We start from the raw sequence: 16,010 nt of genomic DNA, 5'->3' as shown, positions 1-16,010 counted from the left end.
AAGTAAGCATGACGTTGCTTAAAACAGCCCAGATACTTCATATATGAGCTCAACTGTTACTACACAACCATGTTTCATTCTCAGTATCTCTCCTGCACTGTTTTTCCAATGCTACTTAATCCCCTTCTTTTCTGTGAGATTTTTCTTAACATTTTAATATCTTTTTTGATCATAAAATTCCAAAAAGAAAAAGAAACCTGTAATCTAGCTAAATTCAGATAGACAGAAATTTTTCAATTAGTAGCTCTCATAGTCTTGTCTTAATAAGTCTTGGAACTTCTACATTATGTCTTATCTGTGATAGATTTGGGGATTTTTTGCTAGCAAAGTTTTATCCAGCAAGCTGTAATGATGGCAGCAGCCAAATGGAAGAACACAAAGTATTTCTAAACTGTTATGGATAACTCCTTTTTTGCCTACAATTAATAAACATTTTTATATTATAATGATAAAATAACATAAGAATAGTACCATAATGTTCTTAACTTCTTCCATTCTTAACAATGTAATAATTTAATCAAAATCAAACAAAAATTTCCCAATCAATAATGAGGAAAAGGAAAATGTAGATATAATTTGTCTGGTTTCTGCTGTGATCCTACAAACTAACACAGAAGTTGAGACATGGAAAGTTAAGAAAAAGTTGACAAATAGAAAGGATAATTGGGTAGCAAAATGCTGAAACCCAAGTTACCACATACAGGTGTATCCTAATTTAAAACAAACTCTTCTTCATTAGTCAGCAGTGGTTGTTGTCTTGACAGTAGAAAACACTGTGGTACTGCTGTCTGATTAATAACTTCCATTTGGAATTTGGGTGTTGCTGACTACAATGGAATCAGTTTCAAAGTGACTCCAATGTTGTATGATAAATGGATGGATTTTAGGAAGAGGGCTGATCCGTAAACAGTGCTGGTCAAGGAGAAATTGATCTCTGCTTTGTTTTGCCACAACTACATTTCAGTTAAATTTCAATTCATTTTTATTTATACTTTTATATTTTCCAGTGCCTTATTATGAGCTTCTGTATAGCTCTTGCATAAATATTTTTCTGATGTCACTACTGCTTCAGCAGAAACTGCTAGAGATAAGAAATGTTACTCAGGGTTAAAAGCTACATATTATCTTCATTGACTTATTTCCACCTCTTGTGTGAGCATATTCAGCTAGAATTTTAGATCCTTAGTGTTTCTTCAAGAATAATCAGTTTGTTTAATCAGTTTGCATAGAATAAACTTTGATCCTTAATTCCAAACCCATAGCCTGTTTCTAGATTGAAAGGCAAGTATGTGTGCTGTAGGCCTCTTGGCCACACACTAAAGTTATTTCTTATTGGAGACTCTCAGGAATCTTATTAAAATGTTAATTTATCTTCAACTGTAGTAAATAACACATACATAGGGATAAACGGATTTTTTTTCATTGTTCTGATCTCTGAGAAAAAAAAAAAAAGTTTCAGCAGGATAAAATGAACCAAAATAGAGTAATTTGGTTTTTCCCCTAAAGGGTAGAATACTAACCATATGAAAAGACAGCAAATACACTTTCTTATAAATAGAAAAGTATTTCTACTTTATGTTATTAATTTTGTGATAGGGAGCGGGAAACGCACTGATCAGTTCATTCATGCTCATGGCTGGGCTTTGTGAACGAAGATTTGAGAGGGGCTCTACCCATGCTTGCTACAAGCGCACTGATGGCTAAAAAGGCCAATGCAAGATAGACAAGTCTGGTTGCAGAAGGTACAGCAGAAAGACTCCCCAGGTGATATCAACAAGATGCGATTCTTTCTGCATTGTCTTTTCTCCTCGAGAGTGATCCTGCGTGTGTTCTCCAAAGCAGCAGCAGCGTTATAGATGGTGTGTCTCCAGGCCTCCCGACTGGAGGCCAGGGTAGACCAATGGTGGCGATCAATATGGCCAAGGCTGAGGGATTGTTTCAGGCAGTCCTTGTATCTCCTCTTCGGGGCTCCTCTCTTGCAGCAGCCAGTAGCAAGTTCCCCAAAGAGCACGATCTTAGGGAGGCAGTAGTCCTGCATCCTGAAGACGCACCCTGCCCAGCGCAGCTGTGTTCTCAGCAGCATGGCCTCAGTGCTCGTGACTGCTGCCTGTTCAAGGACAGACGTGTTGGTAACATAGTCAGTATTAATTTTGTGATAGAGAGCGGGAAACGCACTGATCGGTAGCAATAGAAATAAGGACCTCCGCACAATACTGTCCGTCAGGATTTGGCTAGTGTTATAGAAGTTAGGAAATCCCTACCCATATCTCCTGTTAACATCTAAATTTGCAGATAAATGTTTAATGTTGCATTGTAATTTATTTCCTTGGCACCTCTGGAAATCTGACTATAAGATGTAGATTAATTGCAAGTAAATATTAGAACTCTCCAACATGCTCAAGTTAGGAGCCTTGGTGCTCAATGCTCCCACTATAACAAGTGAAAAGATAGCAGCTTGTTTATGTGTGGTGTGTTATCTGGAAGTGTCTTTCCTTTACTCTTTTGACTACAAAAGGGAATGTTGAACAAGACATCAAACTTTCAACCTTCAATAAAGGGTTCAAAGTTGGCCAGGAGAGTACCTGAATTAACATTAGTACTGTTCCTCTTTCTGATTGCCTGTCCAATATAATTAAATTGCTATATAGCATTCTTCACTGCTAAGAAACGTTTTGGAATTGCAGTTTTTGTTATCCTTTCCACTTATAGCTAGATAGAATTTATCTAGCTATAAGTTATTTTAATGATAATACGCGATACCATGTGGTTCTCAGCAAGTTTTGTGTTGAATATTTAGTGCAACTGTGTTGACATTCTGCCAGGCTCTTGGTGAGAGCTGCTTGTAAGGAGTCTCGTTGTTGAATCTGATTCAGTTTAAGGTAGGTCACAAATCTCAGTCACAGCTCAGCAGATCACCGAGATTTTATTGTCTGACTTCGCCTCTTTTATGGCTGGCTTCCAAACCAGCGTATTGTAGTACGAGTTCAGAAGAGGCAAACTAGGAAACATGAAGGACTGAGAAGGCACCATGCTGCTAACATGCAATCTGTACTTTGCTAGCAGTCCTCTGGTTCAGCTTTTGGCATTGTCCCTTGTGAATAACAAGAAATTAAACCATTATAAAAATTGATATCATTGTTTAGAGGAACAAAGATTCTCTGTCTCTTCTGGAGTTTAGTGTGTCTATTATCTCTGCCTTCTTCTTAATCAAGAGAAGCAGCTGACAAGAAATGTGCTAAATGTGACTAGCAGGAGACCACAGATAACAAGACTCAGCACATTTCTTCAGTTCAAAGAATACAAGTGACAAGCCCTGGATAAATTCCTTTCTGTTTTCATTTAAAACTACCTACCCATGGTACCAGCCAATATTAAACATGGTATTTCCTGAAATTTATTATCATGCAAAAAATAACTTGGCTTACAGAGAAGTAAATACCAGATTTGTAATATGCCTATATGCATAGCAGAATATACTCTATTTTGCACTGTAATACAATTCACAGAATGAAAGTTAAACTTTTTTAAAGTAAGTTTCAGTACTGTCATTGTCAGGGTTGTATTGCTGTGTACTGCCAGCATATCCGACGGTCTGAATATGCTCACTGAAATCTACTAGCAAAGACAGCAATATTCCAAGTTAGTACTTGCTGGAGGGTGCTTCTGTGTCTATTATGTAGAAAACAATTTTTGGCTGGAAAAATACAAGAAAGTATTTGAGCATAAAATGTAAGAAATAGTTATTAATTGTATTAACATGAATTTTCTGAATGTCATTAGCATAAGGTATTATTAACATTTTTCTGAATGTCTTGCTCCTTCACTCTGGTATTAGTATCATCTCTCACTGTTTTTTTAGAATAAAACAATTTAAACTATCTACCTGGAATAGCTACAGATTTTTTTCTGTTAAGTTTGCTGCTGGTTTTCATTACCCCTCAGGTATATTGGTTAGATTGGCAATTTACAGCATGTGTTTCTCAAAAAAGTGTTTGAGAAAAATATATGTCTCTTAGAGGTATTTCCAAATACTTTAGGAAAAGACCGTGATATATAATTGCAATGAAGGTCATAGCAGTTGTTCTGCTATTCTCAGAAGCACAGTAAATCTTTTCCTCTTTTTAATGTGCCTTCCTATTCTGCTCGTTTTCTGTGCAATAACCTTTTTTAATTATTATTAATTATATCATGTTAAGTATATGCTAACTTCAGTGATTCAGGAAACTGAAGTATTTGTAACACTAAATTTTTATGACCATTTTATGACTGTTTTTCCTTCTTTATTTCCATACTGGAACTTTTTTTGTCTTGTCGCAGCCTTCCTAAACCAGTTGTTTTGGGTTTTTTATGAGTACATTATGTTTCTTATTTCAACCATTGCCAAACAAGGTTTTTTTCTTATTCTCTAGAATGTTAACTTATTTCTTCTTCATTTTACCCCTTTTCATGCTGAAGTTATTAGCTGACATGTTTATTTTCCAGACTAGCTTTTAAAATTTGTTTTCCTTCCTTTAATTTATGAATGATATAATCAATTATTTATACATTATTTCCCTAGTGAATCCTAGGCAGAATGTTTGATTGTCCTCAGATAAGTCATGCCACAAGGAAAGCTCTCTCAGACAGCTGACACCAGTTAGCCCAGTCAGTTTTTAACCTCTCCTGAGCCTTGATATGTCTAATGCCAGGCAAAACCTGCTTGCATTCTGTATCAGTTGGTGGATTAAACTGATGCATTGCAGAAGCACGTTTGCCCCCTTCTGCTGAATTTGCATTGGTTTGCCTATTGCACAAGAAGTCAGAATATGGTCTGGGCAAATAAAACCCTGGCTATGAGAGAGAAATACAATCTAACTTCAACTGTGTAATGGTCTTCCTTCAACATCAGCCTAGCATCAATAATTTTATGAGGGTCTAATAATCCTACTGGCATTTGTACAACCTGGCTGAAATCTGAGTGGTGTTCACGCAGTATTACAGAATTTGCCCACTTTTTCTAGGCAGACCTATGTACACAAAAACACTTCTCCATTTTAAAAATAAGTGCAAGCAATAGATTTATGCCCTTTGTATTGTTACTAATAATGTCCTGTAACTGTTCATTTTTTAACTAAAGAACTAGTTTTATAAGTAGATGGCATACTGTCTTCTAGACTCTAATTAAAACTTATTTTTGGTCCTTAGGTGTAATGACTACCCTTTGGAGATGAGCTCTTAATTAATGCACGGAGATCCTGAAAGTCCCACCTCTCAGCAGTAATGACTGACATCCAAGGATACATAAATTGCACTAATTGAGCTTTCCATTTACAAATTTTTCTGCAACCAACTCATCAGAAAAGGTAGGAGAACAGAAGAGCATAAGCTATTTTGCAGTCTTATACATTTTCCTGAGGTGTGAGGAAAATCTTGCAGAACTGTTGAACATTTATTACTATGGGTGTCGACTCTTCAGATTTTAGATGTACCATTCTTTTTCGCTATGAAAATTAGCATTTTTAATTCAGTGATATATAGTTGAATAATGGCACATTATTCACTATTCAAAAAAAAAGAATTCATTATAAGTCATTGGGCAGTGCTTTGAATGGCAAGTAGTGTTGTATAGCAATAAATGCTTTCTGAAAAGAAGCTGTGTAGTTTTAAAATGAGATATTTCAATGTGTGAGTAGTGGTTTATCTTAAATGTTCTCCTAATTTTGACAGTCAGAATCAGAAATTTTATAATATTTGTTAAGCAATTACTTATATCTAAGATTCAATTTAGTACTTCAATAATGAACTTTACTTTGTGTTTAATTTAACTCTGTATTTTTTTCTGTAGTCAGTTAAGATGAAGTAATTGAATAAAGTCCAGTATTCTCATCTGAGCTGAAGTCCACAATTAGATACTGATAAGAATATGGTAGATGGAGAGGAATAAAGGGCACTTGTATGTATCAGAGAGATATTTGGCAGACCAATTTCATTGCAAATGATATATATGAAGTACAAGAAGCAGCCAAGGGGAAAAAAAAGTAAATGGAAAGGATGCCAAACATATGCCTACATAAGGATTTATATATGTTTTTAAAAGTAATCCAGGGTACAAAAACAAGATATTTGGTCTTAGAAATTTTATCTGACCATGATTTTTTTTTTTTTTTGGAAACTTGATAAACGCTTTAAAGTTAACTTATTTATTCCTTATTTATAGCTTTAATTTTTGGTGACATCATAACAAATCTCAGTGAAAATGAAGCTCATGAAATAGGCATCAGACTTTCATGAGAGAAATCTGTTCAGTTTCAATGTTTGTATTTTGCATTTACCTGGTATCTATGCTCCTTTCTAGAAACTGGAAGCATTCAGGGTGTGGGAAAAAAATTTGAACATATTACGGAAGTGATAGTTTTGTATTCTAAAAACAAGTCACAGATTAATTGGAGGGGTTAAGCTTGAGAGCTAGATGAATTACACTTTTTTGGGGAATATACATGCTGGAGAAGATTAACGTATAAATGCTTAATGACACACCCTTAAATCTAGAATAGAAACAGATCTATCTGTTTGTATCTCAATGAAAAGTCAACAGATCCATGGGAAAAATGTAATCATGTATATGTGTGAACTGGGCCTTGAACCTCTGAGATGTTTTATTCCTCAACTGCAGCATAAAGGGCACAGAGAAAGGGACTGAAAAGAGAACTAAGGCAAGGATTATGTAAGGAAGGTCCTGGAAAGAGAGCCATCCCATCAAAGCAGTACACTGACTTTGCAACATCCCCTTTGTGTTCAACAAGGTTCTAAAAATGTGTATTACCTGTGCAAGACTACAGAATAGAGCCAGCTGGGATTATGGGAGCAGAGTGACTTAGAGTCCAGACCTTTGTATTCCTTCAATAAAAATATGAGGACAAAGTGAAGCAAAACTTAAATTTAGAGTTAGGAATACAAAGATATAAATGGAGGCTAGAGAAAAAAAGTGGGAAATAAAAAATAAATTACTATAAAAGTGGCTATTATAAATTTTCTTCATATCTAGAATAATTTTATGCTCTAGGAATTACTGCAAAACTATTAGTAGATCTTTTGTGAGAATATTAATTTCATCTTCTTTCTGATATAACTCTTCATTCAAAGTAACCAACTTTTATACTTACCTATAATTTATAATGTTACTGTGATTTCCATATTGCATGTATGGAGGCATAATAGCTAGGTATTAAGTAAATTTTTCTCTTAATTGCTGGACATGCAATGTACATTCTTTCCACTCTAATTGGCTACTTTGAGGAAGATGAATTGTTTAAAAAACTTTGGTAGAACCAAAAAATGTTTTTTCTTGTTAAGGAGAACAAAGATGCTTCTGTACAACATAATACAGCCACTAGTCTGGCAAGGTCTAACTTTGCTATCACACCTTCAGAATGTATGGAGTTTTATACTTACAAAATGGTAAAATCTCACTGTAAGTTTCCCTAGACTGTGTATATGCAGAAATGGCTATTAACAGAAAACATATGCATACATTGAGTGTTGGCAGCAGTTTTAAACTACAGTTAAAATGTGTTTTGTGCTAATTCAAAATAATAGTTCTATCTATAACACCAGCTTTAAAGATCACAGCAAATGTCAGATTAACTGAGGCCAATGTATGCCTCTTGCTTATAGTAATCAATTAGACATTAATGATAGGTATTTCATTTTGAATAGCTGCAACAATAAATTACTCTGAGGGTAACATGGTGCAGCCTAGTCTCCTTTGGCTTTTGGAACCAGTAAAATAACAGAACATCAGTCAAATTAATAAAGTGTGCCCTTATTACACATTCTGCATCTGTACATAAACTGCCAGCATATGATCGAAGACTGCAGCTGTTTCAGTTATATCACAGTCACATCATAGACATTTTATAGTTATAGCAGAGAGAGAGTTCCAGGGACAACCCAGTCACCTTGAAGACATACAGGGTTCAGTGGAACCTCATTAAATTGCACCTTTATACCACATGAAACTGGTAGGACATCTATTAGGTATGGCATATATAATTTCCACATTACAATTTTTTGCATGCATGTTTTATGCATTGCCTGTATCTCTTCTCAATAAATCCAGGCTTTTGTTCACAAAAAAACTTCAGCAATTCATATTTTCGTATTTTATTTTTGAATTGGTAGTTGCCAAAACCAAGGGATTATTCATAGCCAAAATGGCTGTGTTGTATCGCACATTTTCAGGTCACATGAAGACACTAATAAAATATCTAACAATAATTAAAATATTTTAAATGCAAGAGGAAATATCAAATCTGGTTTTTACAGCTGTTGACACACTTTTCCATTTCATCTCATAGATTAGTGTTTCAATTAACTTTGATGAGTTTTGCCATTGGCTTTTTACAAAAGTAGAATTTCGCCTATTCAATTTTTAGTTATAATCAGATGTGTTTTAATACCAACAGATTACTTATTTTACATTTTCAGATTTCAGTATGAGAAACACCAAGAGGAAGAGATCTTAGACACTGATTCAGAGTTATTTCTGAAAAATATGTTTAAGAGTGAACACAGAGTATCTAACTGGTGTATTACAAAAAAATTAAACTGGCTACTGGAAATTTAAAGATGCTATAACCCCACCCTCGTTCTTTTAGTATCCAATTAGAATTCGCAAAAATAATATAATTTTATTGTTTAGATAGCCAAGCACTACAATAAAATACAGGCAACCACCTAATCTGATATTTGAATCTTAATTGTTTTGCAAAGTTTTGCAGGATTTAATTCCTGAAGCAAAATGAAGCTAAAACAAAAAATGCCCAAGTTTACTCTAGGAATAGCTCAAATAAAAAATACAAACTTGTGTTCTCAGCTATTCTTCCTAAACCTATTCTTTACACTTTACAGATAAAGAAACTTGTATATTTCTTCTCATATCTCTCAGTGTATGTAGGAAAAAAAAAAAAGTGGTTTGTAAAACTAAAATAAGTTAGGTGGGATCATAATCTATTATGGTAACAGTCAAATTATTTGTCGTGTCATGAAGGGTTATGCTTTAATTAAGCAATAAGTCATGACAGGGTGTGAATTGCAAATGTAATAATTCTTGTCTAGTGTATTGCTAGGCAAGAGACCAAAGGCATAGTGCCATAGTGCAGGGATGAATTATTATGCTGTAATTTAAACAATACTATATCATATTGCAATAACTGCAAAATATTGCATTTAAAAATTAGAAATACATATTATAATTTTTCTATATCTAATTACTCCTTCAATAAACTGTTGAAAAGGTTACCACAGAAAATTCTTTTTTTCTATTTAATATATTGTATTTAGACTTAGATTGCAAATAAACTTTGAAGATAGTTTTTTCTGGGAGATTTGAAAGATGTTATTTTGATACCCTTTTCCTTAAAATAAACAGAAAACATACAGCTCTGAGAAAGAAATGATCCCAAAATTCTTACTTTGAGGCATAGTTTAGTTCTGTTTAGTGAAAAGAAAGGGCTTTGTGACATTTCTTTTACCTACCTTACATTTATTGTAGGCTTTTTTATAACACTTACCTTTAGAAAACACAATTTTTCTTCTTTCCATTCTTTCTTATTGACACCTTTCCGAGAGACACATTATTTATAGAGCCCTTCAAATTCATCTCTTAGTCTAATGCTTTTTTAAAAAAATGTATTTTCTTTTATTTTTCCCCCTGATCTTGGAAAGCAAAAAAGTCAATAAGAAGACAAGATCCTCGTGAGTTCCTTCTAACTCAGCATATTCTTTAATTTGGTGAAAAATACAGAATTGGGAGAGAACTCCCATTTTTTTTCTCCACTACAAAGCACAAAAATCAAAGGTACTGTAAACAGTTGAAAGATTGAAAAAAGTGATGAGTGTTGATACTTATCTGTATCTTCATTGGTTGTATGATATAGGTAGAAAACCCCAGGTAGTTAAATCTTACGATGCATGATGTTTCCCATTACCAAGAAACCATACCTTATGGTCCATTTTGCAAAGTTTATGTCTGACTGGAAAGAGTTCAGCGGGTTCCATGCCTTAATTGATATGTGTGTGCAGTTTTCATCTTGAGGAAAGTTAGAAGCCAAAAAAAGTCCCAAAACTATTTCTTCTTGGTTGTGAGATTCAGTAAAACTCAGCTAAAATGTGGGGGTTTTCCTGACCATTTTACACTGCCTTTGTGGCAGTGATGTAAATCAATACATCTTCCAGATGTCACAGGTCTGCTGCACAGTATCACTGCAATCTAAATCTGTTTGTTCCGTTTGGGGTTTTTTTCAGTTGCATTTTCCTGTTCAAGCTGAGGCTGGCTGGTGCCTGCTGCACTACTGAAAATCAGATACGAGAACAGTTTGCAAGTTGCTATTTGACTCCTTAGATGATTGAAGTTTGTCCTTAAGTAAAACCATAATTTGCTGGTTGACTTAATCACGTTACAACTAATATCCTTCTTTTCAGTGTTGCATTGTTTGCTATGGCAATACTAGCAAACCATGTTAATTGCTCCCTTTTGTGTATTATCACTTCTTTACTGTAGTGTAGATGTAGCAGTACTAATAGACCTCTAAAGAAGAGGGTTAGTGTTTAGGTTAGTACATGAAAAAAGAGACAATTTTTTTCCACAACACTTGAATTACAAGCAAATTTGCCTTCTAAGGATTCTTTATGCACTTACAAAAATCTGTCACTATGACAGAGTTCACAGGAGGAAACAATTGGTTTAATCTTTTCAACAGTTGAATAGTTTCCTCTTCTTTCTAAGTATAATTCATCAAAAATAAAGTATGTTTCTATTCTGATATGATTTACCACAGCCAGTTAAGGAATTTGCTTTTTGTTTCATAGTTATCAGGAGGCCATTTCTACTTAATAGCTTTCAATATTTTCTTTAATCTTAGACTGCTAAGTCTAGATAAGGATTCACATAAATTATTCATTGCTGAAACAATTTTAAAACATCTAAGTCCTATAAACTGATGCTTTGACTTTCTCCATTTTTATAGTACACAAGTTTGTATAAATGTTGCATAGCTTTAGTAGAAAAATAAAACAGCAAAAAAATGTTCAGGGCAAAGAATAATAAACTGCCAGTTCAAGCTTCAGTTTTCAAAATAGTAATGCTTTTGAGATTTGATTAGCAATGATGTATTATATGACAAAAGGAAAAAAAAAAGGATTTAGAAATGGAAACTAAAAATAGTTGTGTGGTAATTTAATAACCTGGCAGATTTTATTCCATCTGTTAGGAAGAGTTTGAAAGCCATTTCCTGCTGCCATTCACACTGCAGAGGCTTCAGAGTTCAGAGATGGAATCAAATACCTGATGTGAAAATCTGCTATTATGATTCATATCCAAATATTCATATCAATATCCTTGCCTAGAATATTGTGTAGGTTTATTTAAGAAAGAAAAAGTGGATCTAGAAGTTTAATATTATTATTTATTTAATTGTCAGTTTCACACCGTGTGGCAGAAAAAAGTACAAAAAACATTCATCCCTTTCAATCTATGAAAATGTTGAAACTATTTTATGTGACTGGACAACTTAAGAAACCAGATCTCTCAGATAGGTGGTCCAGGATTCAAATTTAGTGAACTTACTTTCAGGGTGAAAGTACTATACAGAAAGATAGAGCACTGTGGTATTGATCTGTCCTTTATTGTCATTCAGAATTGATAAGCAAACTGGGGAAAGAGAACATCAAGTCAAATTAGTGGACAGAAGGTACGAAGGAGAACATGTGTAGCATAATGTAGCTGATGAACCGGCATTGCAACCCACCAGAAATAAGTATGGGCATGCATGGTTTTCTAATGATGGGTTAGCTGCAGCAACCCACATCCATCTGTATATAGCTGGTTAGGTGGTATAACTGGTTATTTCTAGATGATAATTCACAGGTGTTTCAAAGAAAGAAATCAAAAATTACTTTTTTGTCTTTAGTAATGGAAAATCTGTGGTACTCCTGGTAGTGTTAATCTGGCATTATCAGACTGGGGGAATGAGAACATAGGTTGGAACTGTACATGGATGAGTGACATAAGCTGCTATAAACACTATAAACTTGTTTTACACGATAAAGGGTCTTTTACGTTTGGTCAGTCAGGATGAGAATCTATAGGGATCACTGAAACTTCACTGGCAACTTGTTTTTTTTTTGTCTTAGCTGGACAGAAGATAGTGTTCATTAAAATTTAAAACCCTTATGTAATGTACTTTCCACCCATTTACACATTCTCATGCTTTTTGCATATTTTAAAATACTCTGCCCCAAGATTATTTTGTTTCACCTGAAATCACTGGTTAGAAAAGAAAATGAAATAGTTCATTTTAGTGAGTACTGAGTACTGACAGTTCTACCTGTGAGGGGTTTTAAGTTTATCTTTTTAAAAAATTCAACCCTTATTTCTAGGAACCTTTACAGGTGTATGATAAAAGCAGAATGATTACTTATTAGGTTCTGAACCCTGTATGAGAGGCCAGTTAGTGTCATATTGAGTTCTAGAGAATGTGCATTTGCTCATAGACTTTCTGAAACTGGGCTAAAAGAGGAGTATAAGCACAAATCCTTGTGCTATATTGTTGATCCAGCAAGTAATCTGCTCTATCAAGTTATACTTGTTTCCTGCCCAGTCTCTGCAAAACAAATGTAATATTTACAAATACATATTAATATGAATAACACCAGTGTTAATGATGGTCACAAGCTTAAAAATCTCTAGTCTAAAAGATTCACACTAATATTGTTTATTAGGCCTAAGATTAGCCTGCTGGAGTAATTATAAGTTCTGGATTACCTTGCTAAAGCTAAACCCACAGTGGGTTAATATGTTTTCGTCTTAAAATAATTTTCTTTTGTCCCAGCAAATAGACCTTGGATTTAATAAGACCAGCTTAAGCAAACAGATTTGTTGATGTGCAAAATCTGATTTGTCTATGTTGCCTGGGCTTTTGGTCAAGGATGTCAGCAAAAAGGCCAGAAGAGTTGACCTTCAGGCTTTAAGTACGATATGGACTGCAGTCTTAAGTGCATCCTTAAAACTAGCATGAAGATACATGGAACAGCAATTAAACCAGTTTCATTAGTTAGATAAGGCATATATGATGTCTTAATTAATTCATGCTGTTTTGCACAAGAAAGGCTTAAATTTAACCTTTCCTTTGTACAAGGCTAATTCTGAGCATTCCTCCCCTTGCCCTTTGGCCCAGCATTAACATTCGGACAGGTATACCTTGTGATACAATATTTAACTTTGTCACTTTATTTTGTCATCAAAAATGTGACTGTTTTCCATACATGTCCACCTTGTAACAATGATTGCAAGAAAGAAATTACAATTAATTCAGATTCTGAATACCTAAAATCCATTTAAAAAGTAATCTTGAAGAAAAATAAATGTTAGTATTCATAATGATGCAAGAGGTATGAAAATTAAAAAATTATCTTAGGCATTATGTTAGTATTATTTATCTAATCTTTCTAGTTCCTTTCAGTGATGTGTTAGAAGCCTGATCAGCTCAAACCAGATTTCTGCCTTTCCAGTTATAAAGCAAGCATTTTTTAGACCTATAACTGTGTGCTACACACCCGAAGGTGGCTTGAACAGCCAATAGGAGTAATAGAGGTGATTAAACCTTGTCACAGGGGGTTAAATGCGGTGCTTTCTTCCTACATGACAGGCTGTGACAGTCAAACAGCACTGAAGCAGAACAAACGACAGTGGCATTTTGCTGTGAGCAGTGCTACTGTCACAACTCTCACTAGAAAGCCAAATGCTAGGTATTCAGCTCAGGGAAGTTTCAAACACACCATGTAAATTCTGGTCTCAAAAATTTCCCTGTGAATCAGTCGTGACACGCATTAGCTGCAGAGTGATTGCGTTATTGCATGAGTGATTGTCCACTGTCGGACACTGGCCCTTATCACAGTTTATGAGTGACACTGTTGATCCATTTATGTTTGTGCTTAGCTGTTCCTGTTAGGGGAAATCTGCCTTCATTTGAGAGAAATGGGGTACTAATGTAATTAGAATGAAGGTTATCATCTCTCTTTAATGATGGCATGTGTTTGTCACTCTGAATAACTACGTACACGATGCTCCGAACACCATGCCCCTAATTGAAACCAGGATAAAATCAAATATTCAAACATATAAGCTTTCATTCCTGAGTTAAAGGGATTGATTTTATGAAGAATACAGCAGAATAAACTTTGAATTTTTAAGATTTTTTTATAAGGCAAAAGTTAACAAAGAAAATGCACCCCAAAATTCAGTCCTTTCAAGTGTAGCATTCCAGGCTTTTGTGACACAATAACAGAAGCAGATTTTACAAGAAAAGGAAACTAAGGATATTAGTAATCTGCATGAGAGAGAGGCATACTATGAATATTTTGTTTTCTCATTTTAAGATGAAATTAGACAATATTCCAAACTCAGAAGAGTAGTCCTGTGTACCCACATATGTATGTACTTAATTCTATACAGATGGATGGAAGGGGGTTGGAAATGTTCAAGAGATCCTCTAAAAAGTCAATAGCAAGTCAATATAGGTGAGAATTTTTTCATTATTTCAAGGTAGATCTTTTCTAACTAAAGAAGGGTTATGCTCAGATTTCTTACTGCTCTCATATTAAGTAATTCTGAATAAATTCTGGGTTTGAATTTTCAAGTTACTGTTTGTTGCAGTTAGCAGTAAGATTGAAGGTTACAGCAGTGCAGTGGATCTTGCACTGAAAATGTCCCTTCTAGAAGGATTAAACTCCTCCTTTTGTACTTATTTGTTTAAAAATAATCCCAAATTTTGCCATTCCTTTTTTGAGGATATTTTAATCTTAGAACATGTATTTTTCTAATTTTACTAATCTTTTATAAAAAGATGGTTAGCAATTAGTTTTCCAAAATTTATCTTTTAGCGGTCTTTTTCTTATTTCTTCTAGCTATAGGTATTAAGCAAGTAAAGCTTTACATGTGTTGTCCCATTTTCACATATATTAACACCCTAACTGCCCAAACTGGGGCCTCTTTTTCAATTTTAAAGTCAATTAAGAAAAATTCTGTCTTATTAAGGCAAGAATCACCAAAGCTTATCTTGGATCTGGTCATGTGCACCCATTCTTCAGAAAACTACCCTTGCACTGCCAGGCATGTTGCTTCTGGCAGCTCCTGAGCTCTACTTCTCTAGTATACCCAAAGCAGTAACAGCTGTGATAATATTTAGTTGTTGAAATACTGATATGACACTCCACTCTTTCAATACAGAGCATCATTTTCACTCTATTCTCTCTCAGGCAAATTATATAAAATTTTTCACAGAAGAGATCAGTGCTCAAATACAAGTTCAGTTTCTCCAACATACTTGTCCTTTCCTTAGCCCTTTAATGCCCTTGCTCCTGATAGGATTTGAGACGTGCTGGGAAGGAAGGATTTGTAGGCAAAAATGCCTGAGAAACTGTATAGGGAGTATTGTTTCCATCTGGTGAACATTGTGTGGTTCGCCAGAGAAAAATTCGTATCCATCTGTCTTTTCTGGGTATGTAAGAAGAGGTTGCTTTCTAATAAATATTATCTGCATTCCGGACAGCATCGGCAGCAGTTATGAGATGAAACAGGACTTTCATCGAGCAGTAGTAAATTAGCTCCTCTAATTTGGAGCACCTTTTCAACTACTGGCATCTTTTTTTCCTTACTCCTCATCCCACATTTCTGCACATCCTCAAATGGTTGCCTGGGGTGTGTCGTAATCCAGTTGATATATGTTGCTGAGACTTCAGCCTTCTAAATCAGGACAGGAGCTTACAAGACAGAAGGGTGATAGTGGCTGCCCAAAAATTCTGCTCAAATTAAAGTAATAACAGCAACCTCAAGAAAATTAATTTGTTTGCTTTATAATTTCTGTCCATGAAATTATTAATAAAAATTTATTGTTAGGCGTTTGAGAGTCATCCCAAAAAAACAGACACAAGCATCGAGCTAGAGTAAAAGAAGCCTCTTCTATTCAAATATC

At 34.6% G+C, this 16,010-nt stretch overlaps 1 protein-coding gene across 2 annotated transcripts in view; it reads left to right on the top strand.

Annotated features, from left to right (window-relative positions):
• Window positions 1-16,010, top strand: part of TENM3 (teneurin transmembrane protein 3) — an 869,819-nt gene that overhangs the window by 262,992 nt on the left and 590,817 nt on the right. For both annotated transcript variants that reach the window (XM_027879901.1, XM_027879899.1), the window contains one exon: window positions 5,185-5,342. The gene's annotated coding sequence lies outside the window, so the exon portion shown is untranslated. The remainder of the gene's footprint in view (window positions 1-5,184; window positions 5,343-16,010) is intronic.

Source organism: Empidonax traillii, unplaced genomic scaffold (genome assembly GCF_003031625.1).
Source record: "Empidonax traillii isolate 1590-97213 ecotype Southwest subspecies unplaced genomic scaffold, ASM303162v1 scaffold60:size2069287, whole genome shotgun sequence".
Lineage (NCBI taxonomy): Eukaryota > Metazoa > Chordata > Aves > Passeriformes > Tyrannidae > Empidonax > Empidonax traillii.
The sequence above is the reverse complement of the archived record's forward strand: the minus strand, read 5'-3'. Positions and strand labels throughout refer to the sequence as shown.